The sequence below is a fragment of the Lutra lutra genome, chromosome 4, assembly GCF_902655055.1.
Source record: "Lutra lutra chromosome 4, mLutLut1.2, whole genome shotgun sequence".
NCBI lineage: Eukaryota > Metazoa > Chordata > Mammalia > Carnivora > Mustelidae > Lutra > Lutra lutra.
Window position 1 is genome coordinate 47,200,094 of NC_062281.1, and position 9,871 is coordinate 47,209,964.

At 38.6% G+C, this 9,871-nt stretch overlaps 1 pseudogene; it reads right to left on the reverse strand.

The window, feature by feature from the left end:
* Positions 1-8,291: 8,291 nt before the first annotated feature.
* On the reverse strand, positions 8,292-9,000 carry LOC125098756 (60S ribosomal protein L15-like; annotated as a pseudogene).
* Between the last annotated feature and the right edge of the window lie 871 nt (positions 9,001-9,871).

The following is a 9,871-nucleotide window of genomic DNA, read 5'->3' on the forward strand; positions in this document are numbered from 1 at the left end:
CCTAGCTGAACCCTTTGCTATCTGTAAAACTTGGCTACCCCTGGAAGGGGCAGTTACTCCCCAGTCAGAAAAGTTTTTTAAGATATCAAAGCATCATAATATATAAAAAATTAACTATATATAGGTATTTATATGTGTATATGTATTTTATTATATATATATATATATATATATATATATATATATATATATATATGCATGTGTTGTAGATCGATAGGGAATACACAGCACTTTGGATAAGGGCCATCAGGTTCTTTAAGGGAAGGACACTGCATTGCCAAAAACTCATCCTGTATATCTTTCTCTAGCTTTTCCCAGAAGGATCTGGACTATTTTTAAGGGTGACAGTGCATTAAGAAGGGGAAAGTTACCGAACAATTCATGTGTTATTTGAAACTGGCTCTGAACTGCTACTAATTCTAAGAGACACAAAATGCCCCTGTGACCCTTCAGTCAGATGGTGGTGTTTTGGAGATCGGAATATTGATGATGTTTAGGTTGGGTTTATCTCATATGGGGTTGTCCCCAAATCCACTGTGTGGTTGTTTTCCAGTTATAGAATGCTTAGTGGGGAGAGACATACTAAAAAATTGCCTACTTATATTTGTTCCTTGACTTATGAATTAAGGACCTTTACAGTGAAGGGTCCAAGGGAAAAGCTTCTAGAATAGTCTTTTTCTAAAACATAGTAAACCAATGGCAATACCTCATTCTCAGAAGTGTTTCATAATAACTGCCAGCATCAGAAACTTAAGATTGTAGAAATGATAATTGCTAATAATTTCCCAAATCAACTCTCCTATCTAGACTGTGCAGAAGAAGACAGTTGTTGGAGAATTACTTAATCAGTGTTTAAACAAATTGCAGCAGCTGTTTAAGGTATGGTTTCTTCCCTGGAGCAGATCAAAACATCCTCTACTGCACAGTTTTGATTTGGTGAATGTTTATGTCTTCCTACATGTTACTAAAGACCCCCCAGAACACTGAATATTCATTTGGCATATCCAGCAAAACATCTTTCCCATCCTACTTCCAGGGCTATAGCAATATTCCAACTGTCTACCATAACCAGTCTGAGGGACACTGATTGTCTCTGCATTTCATCAAACATCCCATTTCTCCACTACATCAATGATATGTAATGCTTGTACCTGATGAGCAGAAAGTAGTAACTACTTTAGACATTTAGTAGAATACATGTGTATCAGAGGCTAATTGTATTTCTACATGGTCTGGGATATGTTAAGATGCCTTCAAAGATAAGCGACATATTGTGATATCTGGCATATTTTCCTGTGAAAAAAGTAGCTCCATGTCTCTATTTCATGGGCTCCTTGTAAATATATAGATAAACATAGCTCTTTTATTGAGTAACTTGAAAGTCTGCAATTTCTAGTGAGGCCCAGAGAAAGATTCAGTCTTGGGGCATGTGAGCTGGCAGAAACTAATGGTATTTAAAATGTCTCTGGCAGACAGAAAAGTTTTACAGAATTTTTATCAGGACCCTATAGGTAAATCACAGTGCAAATATTTAGGATTTTGGAGTATGCCATGTCATCTTTTCCAGATAACAGCTCCCTTTTTGAGAAACTTCTAGCTTGCTACTGGGTCCCAGAAGAGCCTCGACTATCATGTGTTATCAAGTTATGTAACCTGATCTGCCTACCAGAAGTCAGGTGTTGTCTGTGTTACTAAGCTGTAAGTTTGGATATGCACAGTTTTGTTACACAATTAAGTGGAAGAGGTTTATAGGAGATCAGGCTTGAGCAAGTCCTAAAGGCATAAGTGATTTGCATCCTCAAGTGACACAAATTCTCATGGTGTCTATTCCTCCCATATTTAAAAATTTTTTTTTTCTTCCCTCACTTATGGCTCAATGGCAGGTTCCTTCTGACCGATACATGGAGGAAGGATTTTTCTAGGTTTGGATTTCATATAGTTCTATATGACATGCTGACTTTATCCAAAATAACTAATATCTTGGTTTAGAGGGAATGTGATTAGAAAATTGTTGATAAGGTGGTCTTTGGAAGTGGTATATGGATCAATGTCTCTATATGGACACTGAGTATGAAGATATTTGTGTCCTGTGTGGGAATGCTCAGTAAAGAGCACTCTTAAGAAAGGAGAATCTTAATAATTAGGTGGTTGAGATCACTTATTCTGTGAATGTTGATCAGCCTCTTTCACCCATTACCTTGTTATTGTCCAATAGGTGCATGAATAAAATGGTTATGGGTTTAACAAACTGGATTTTTACTCACTAAAACCAATCTGGTTAGAGCTGTTGCTGAATGCCCAACTAACTTGCCAATAGGAGGATCAACATTTAGCTCCAACATAACATTATTCCTCAGGAGGATTAGTTCTATGGAAAATTGGATTACATTGCACCACTTCTACTGTAGGAAGGGCAGTGATTTGTTCTTTTTTATTGGAATAGAAATTTTCAGTATGAATTTGTTTCCCCTGCCCAAAACAATTCTACAAATTCTACCTTCCATGAACTTTCAGATGCCTTTAATCACTGTCATGGTAACTCACACAGCATTGCTCTTGACTACTTTTACTACATTTACAAGGGAACTACATTTACAAGAAGTAAAATAGGAGATTGGCTCATGCTTGTGGAATTTACTCATCTTATCCTGTTCTTCACCACTGGGACACAGATGACCTGATATGGTCATTTTTTGAATGTTTTTTTTCAATAATCAGTTATAGCACCAGCTGGGTGGAAGCACTTTGTAGGTTCTAGTATGCCCTATAGCCTATAGTATATGCTCTGAATCAGTGATTGATTCACTGATATAATGCAGTGTTGTTTCCTCCACAGTTAGGATTCCCAGATCCATGAATGAAATATGGGAAATGGGAATATAGTTTTTCTCAGTATTATAGTGAGCAATCTATTAGCTTTTTTTTTTTTTTTTTGCTTTTGTCCCTATAACTTTGGGTTCTAGTGGTTTAGAGCTCTCCCCTTCTCCATATCCAGCACTTCTCCTTAATGCCAGCTATATTTGACTTTTCATGTGATGGGTTACCTAAGTTTTATTTGCATCTACTTGGGCATTATGTTTAGAAGATACAAAAACCAAAGAGAGAATGGTACTGTATTTTGAACATTTCTCCATCACATTCTGTACCCTTCTCTGCTCGATGACCAAGAAACCTGGGTTTAAAAATTGGCAATATCCATGACAAGGCATAAACTATATCATCAAGTGATCTCCATCACTAGCCATAACTTCAGCCAAAGGGTTCTCCTTTTCCTCCTCCCACAAAACCACAGATACTTTAATACTTTAGGTTTGAGATATTAAGTGACCCCATTTAGTTTGAACTTGCGTTTTTCCCTTCCCAGGTTGAGAGATAGAAAAAAAAAATTTCTTTTCCTTTTCTTGATTTCTCAAGACAGCTGGACTAGTGCCCAGTTATATTGGCAAATCACACCCCTAATTTATGCAGAATATGATAAAGCTCATCCTTGCTGATTTTTAGTGCATAGAAGCATATGGAATCAGAAAGTGCCAGACCCAGCTTTGCACTCCAGGAATGTGTGGGAAGGCTTACCAGCACTTACGGGGTGAAGAAAAAGGAGACGAGTGAAACTCATAAAACAGTCTAAGTTTTCTTTCATTACTCTCACTTTTGGGTATTTTAGGATATATTTCTGAAAGGAATATATATATGAAAAAATAAGAATAATACATTGCTTAAAATGTACTAGGCATCTTGCTATTTAAAGGGATTTCTTTATTATTTGGGATTGTTTTGTAAGTCTTTCTTTAAAAAATCCAATGTATATTATTCCCAATGTTTTTTTATTACCATTTTTCTTTCTTTCTTTCTTTTTAATGATTTTATTTATTTATTTGACAGAGAGAGATCACAAGTAGACAGAGAGGCAGGCAGAGAGAGAGAGGGAAGCAGGCTCCCTGCTGAGCAGAGAGCCTGATGCGGGACTCAATCCCAGAACCCTGAGATCATGACCTGAGCCGAAGGCAGCGGCTTAACCAACTGAGCCACCCAGGCACCCCATCATTTTTCTTTCTATATCCACAAGAATCTCATGAGATTAGAATACAGTTGAGTGCTATTTTATTCAATAAGAATTTTTAATTTAATCTTGAAAACTAAAAAAATGAGGACTATAACTAAGGTGAGATTTTATTTTATACTTTAAATACAAATACTAATTTCTTTAATGCTCTAACTGATGAAATACACACCACAGAGGAAGTCTTTGATTTCCCTGCACACATTTTCACTTTATACTATCGTGTATTTGTTATAAACGTTAAACTGTGCCCATTCTTTCAGCACCTATTAACACTCATTTTCAGAACATCAACTCTCTCTGTATTTGAAGTCAATGAGAGCTCTGGTTAATGGGGCAAATCTATTCCCTAGAGGTTATACCTAGTCTTGTCCTAGAAATAAATTTAAATATGTTGCTATAGTACTAAGTATTAAGCAAGTTTTTATTAAAATTAAAAATTAAAATGTTCCTATCCACTCAAGCAGACAATAGTACTGAACTTGAGTAAGGAAACAAAGAAAGCTCTAATCAATCAAGACAGAACTTTCCAGATTAAAATGATTCTTTTAGTCTATTTATACACCTTTTTATGTAAAGTTATACACACACACACACACGCACACACACACACGTACACAAACATGGTATGTACTTGCAAAAATCATAGTGAAATTCTGTGGCATTAAAATATATTCCAGAGGCGCCTGGGTGGCTCAGTGGGTTAAAGCCTCTGCCTTTGGCTCAGGTCATGATCCCAGGGTCCTGGGATCGAGCCCCGCATTGGGTTCTCTGCTCAGCAGGGAGCCTGTTTCCCCCCTCTCCCTGCCTGCCTCTCTGCCTACTTGTGATCTGTCTGTCAAATAAATAAAATCTTTAAATATATATATGTATATACATATATATATATACATATATATATTCCATTCATCATTGTTTATTCATTCTAGTTAGACCTCTTATTTTCTTTCTAGCATACATTTTCCTCTCTTCTGCTAACAACTTTCTGATTTTCCTCCAGGAAATACCCCCATTATCTATGTGGGGCTCCTCCTCCAGTTCAAGAATGAAGCAAGTAACCCAGATCTCAGCCAATTAGCACATGGCATTCTTATGGTTGCAGTGATTGGCTAGGGATGGTCAGATGATCCCCAAAGTCAATAACATGCAATGATACTTTTTTTTGGGTGTGCTGATAAAGAGTCTGTTTTTTCTTTTGGCTATATACCTTAGAAGATTAGTAACAAGTGCTGCAGCCATTTTTGAAATCATGTAGAAAATGGAGCCAACTTCAAGGTAGCATCTCCAAAAAATACAGGGAAAAAAGTGACTTTTGGTACCATCATTTGAGTCATTTGTGCCTTGAATGAAAATAAGCCTGAATATCTATGCCTTGACTCCTAGTTATTTAATACAATAAATCCTCCCTCCACTCCTTTTATGGCTTAAGTCGTTATTGACAGCAGAAATAATTCTAACTGGTATATTCATCAAAATTCATGGCACAACTCTTGACTCTAGGGATATAGATGGATATAAAACACTATTCTGATTTCAAGGAACTCACAGCCCTTGAGGGAACACACACACACACAATTACTCCAACTTACTATACTTATTCATGGAGTAATGAGGAAACACAGATTGGGAAGAGTGCAGGCCTGAAAAGACTTCCTAGAAAAGTGATATATGAATTAATTCTTCAAGAAAATGTGCATTAATTAATTAATCTCTATTTTAAAATTAAGATTTTTTTTTTTTTTTTTTTTAGAGAGAGAGTGTGCAAGCATGGGGGGTTAGAGGGAGAGGGAGAGAGAGAATCTCAAGAAGACACCCCGTTCAGTGTGAAGTCCCACTTGAGGCTCCATCTCACAACCCTGGGATCATGACCTGAACCGAAATCAAGAGTTTGAAGCTTAACTGACTGAGCCACCCATGTGCCCCAGGAAATAACACATTTAAATAAAATTGGCTTGATTTCTACCTACATTTTATTTTCTCTCAAAACAGACTCTGACACAAGGATTTGGATACAGTAATTCCTTTGGAAGGTAATTCTAAGCACAAGTGAGGGAGTGGGCGAAATTAGATAGGAATGGGTGGGGGAAACCAATAAAGCATGCATTAAGAAGTTAATTAGTATGGGTACCTGAGACTCAGTCCTATTGGTGATGCCTGTAAGCATTAATCAAGGAGGTCAGGGCATATATCCATGACTCTTATCCTCTTCCTCATCGAGTATGGCCTCTTGGGACTTTATCTCCCCTGCACTTTTTGGTTTCACCTGTGTGTGGTGAAATACACTCCTGTGATGCTAAAGTCCTCAGAGAGAATAAAAGTGGCATGTAGTTTCAGCATGCTGTGGAACAGCAGCAGGAAAGCTAAAGTGAGCCTATGGGATATGGGGTCAGGTATCAGTCTGCATGTGCTACAATTCCAATTTTCTGTGTGAAGTCTTTCCTTCCCTATAATTTCCCCAAATTCCCAGAGATTTATTTTCTTGTGTTTTCAGTTGATTCTGAGTTTCCAACTCCAGTGAACTATTTCTTTGTAGCTATTTTCTTCCTTCTGTTTTGTGCCAACCCTATGTAGAGCTCAGCCATTTATCAAGTTCTTCTGAAAACTAATAGAAGGCATTTTTGCAGGGTGTGTTTTGATGGGTATGTGTGTATAGCACAATCTTCAGCAGATGAAGTCAATGGGAGAGGTTTTTTTTTTTTTTTTGGTTTAATAAACATTTATTCCTTTAGTTGAACAACCTCTACACACAAAATATATATATGGTTTAGGATCTCTTTTTGAGTGGAAAAGGAATTTAGGTCTCAAGAGGTTTTGAGTCTTTTTCTGGATATCATTTAACTGAGCCTAAGACCCCTTAAAAAAATATAAAAACTGGTTCAAGGAAACCAGCAATTAGATTTTGAAATCAAACTATGGATTAAGTTAGCGAGCTTAAAAATGGGGCAATTCCTCCCCTGTAGTTCCTACACACCCAAATTCACCCTGGAAAACAAAAACCTCATCTACTGGAAGACAAAATGGACACAGAATAGTGGTATACTTAATATCAAGGTGGGCACAATTGATGGACTGGCAGATTTTGAGGGGTTTGAGTTAAGGATGAGAAAAATGACTGGGTAACACATGTAGGATTAGATTGGAAACTATAAACTTGTATTGACACCAACTACATGACTTTTCTCAATAGCCTATGGGAATGTTTAAGTGGGTTGACCCAAGATGACTTAGGACTTGGAATGAGCAATGACATACTTTTAAAGCCAACCCCATTTTTTCTCCTGAGGTGGCTAGTGGATTCATAAAGGTCACAAAGACCATGGATAAAGTATTTAAGATTCTAATCAAAGCCAACTTTAATTTTTTATCCTCACACTTGAAAGGTTATCTGAGGGCCACCAGTTTCCCAATTCTAGCACTAATTACTAGCTTACGTATCTTAGTCTTCTCATCTACCTAATGTTCTATTTCCATCAGTTTTCGTAGAGACCATTAACTAACCGCTTTGCAGGAAATTCAGGATTCTACAGATCCTATGGAGTCATGGGATACAACTAGGAGCCTCCACATTTTATGTTAACTTCAACAGTCCTGTGGAGACCAAGGCAATTTTGCTTTGGTTAAGCAGGATGTATTTTCATTTTTAAGAGAACCGTCCTGTATCAGGTAGGTTTATTCAATTCTCTTAAAAAATTGGTGGGATTCTTCTGGATTCTTTTTAAGTACCCTTTCCAAAGCAACAGTTACATAATTGGAATATTGGATTCAATATAAAAAATGTAGTTACTAGTTAATGCTGTTTGCATATGATCATGATTAAAGATTAGGATAGTCATCACATTTCCAAGCAAGATCCAGTTTAAAAAGTTTCTTCTTTCCAAACCCCTAATAACAGCCATTTGAGAGTAAACCAGAGCATTACATCACCCCAATGAAGCTGTAGGTTTCGTTACATGCACCAACAAATCTACATGGCTAGCTTATGCATTCCACTTTTACAGAATTTATTTTATACCTATTATACCAAACAGTATTTTAAACACTGACATATAAACTCCCTGATAAGATAAAGCAAAGACAAAAGTGTTTATCTTATTAGAAACAAGATACACCATCACTTATAGTCTTCAAACATTATTGCACTTTAACTTTCATAATTTGACAATGCATTCATGGAACAATCTGCAGACAACTAAATTTAGCAGACAAATTAAAGAACACTTTTAAGCACACATGACTGTCCTAAATTGTTTATTAGGTAAGAATTTTACAAACATTACTTTGATTAGCGGTAACGGTGGAGCTGGAGAGTATTGCGTCTTCTCCATGCCACACGGCGAGAACCACCAATAGTGTGGTGGAACTTATGACCCTTTCCAAGGCCACGGCTCTTTCGGCCTGCAGATGCAGCCCTCGCATCTCCCTGTGCTTGTGGACTGGTTTGGTGATCCACTGGGTGTCAGGATTTCTTCTGATAGCTTTATGGAATGGATCAATGAGGATAACCTCAAAGAATTTGTATGTGGAATCTTCACCAACCCAGTAAGAATTCAAGACTCTTAGAGCCCCACAGTGATGTCCAGCTCACTCCTCTGCAACAGACTGAAGGCTTCGTGCAAACTTTAGCTGATTAAAACCATGATGGACAGGCTTGCCGTAGGTAGCACCCTTAGGAACTGGGCGTTTGCGGCCACCACGACGCACACGAATCCGATATATGACATAATCTTGCTTGGCCTTGTACCCCAGCCTGCGCGCTTTATCGGGCGGGGTTGGGCGGGGGGCCCTGTGGAGCGCGGAGAGCTGGCGGTACTGCCAGCAGCGCACCCTGAGAAGAAAGCGCATTACATCGGACTGCTTCTTCCTCCATAGCTCCTGGATGTACTTGTAAGCGCCCATCTTGGCCTACCTTTGAGCTGATGGCTGCCGCCCGACGGAAAGGAATGGGAGAGTTTTTATGTCTGCAATAAAAATATCTTAAAATTGGGCGCCTGGGTGGCTCAGTGGGTTAAGCCGCTGCCTTCGGCTCGGGTCGTGGTCTCCGAGTCCTGGGATCAGGTCCCGCGTAGGGCTCTTCGCTCGGCGGGGGGCCTGCTTCCCTCTTTCCCTCTCCGCCTGCCTCTTTGTCTACTTGTGATCTCTCTCTGTCAAATAAATAAATAAAATCTTTAAAAAAAATCTTAAAATTTAGTATTTCACATTCTTAGCCTTAAAAAAGTCACAGGTCACTATCCTGGGCTAGGTTCCTTAGGAGCAGAGCCTGAGACAAGTTTTCTTGGGCAATGATTTATTAGGGAATGGCTCCAGTGTAATCTGTAAGGGAATGAAGAAAGCAGGAAGGGACAAGGGGAAAAGTTAGACAAAAACATGGATTCAACTGATCCGGTAGTGAGCTCTAGAATGAAAATAGCCCTACAGTATTGTCCTTGCTAAGGGCAAGGGACTAGGCTTTTTGTACCTCTGTGTTAGTCAGCTGCAGAATACTTCTGGGAGGAGGGTATAACTTCTCAGGCATTTCTGTATTGGTGCCACTATGATTAATAGGCAATTTTCAGAAAGGTGTAGCTGTGAGCCAAGAGCAGCCAGTGCTGGCAGAAGCTGGGGGAGGGGTGCACCTGCATTTGCTTGTCAGAGGAAATGTGGGTGGGACACCAACAACTACTATGGCCACTCTACTCTGGCAATTTCTCACTGGACAGTCTCTTCCATTGGTGCTAGCCTTCTGCAATAGTGCTTATCTCCATTTCTTTCTCAAGAATCCCTTGCTTCTCCACTTTCTGGCCAGTCTGATTGCTTCTAAATACAAATCAACCT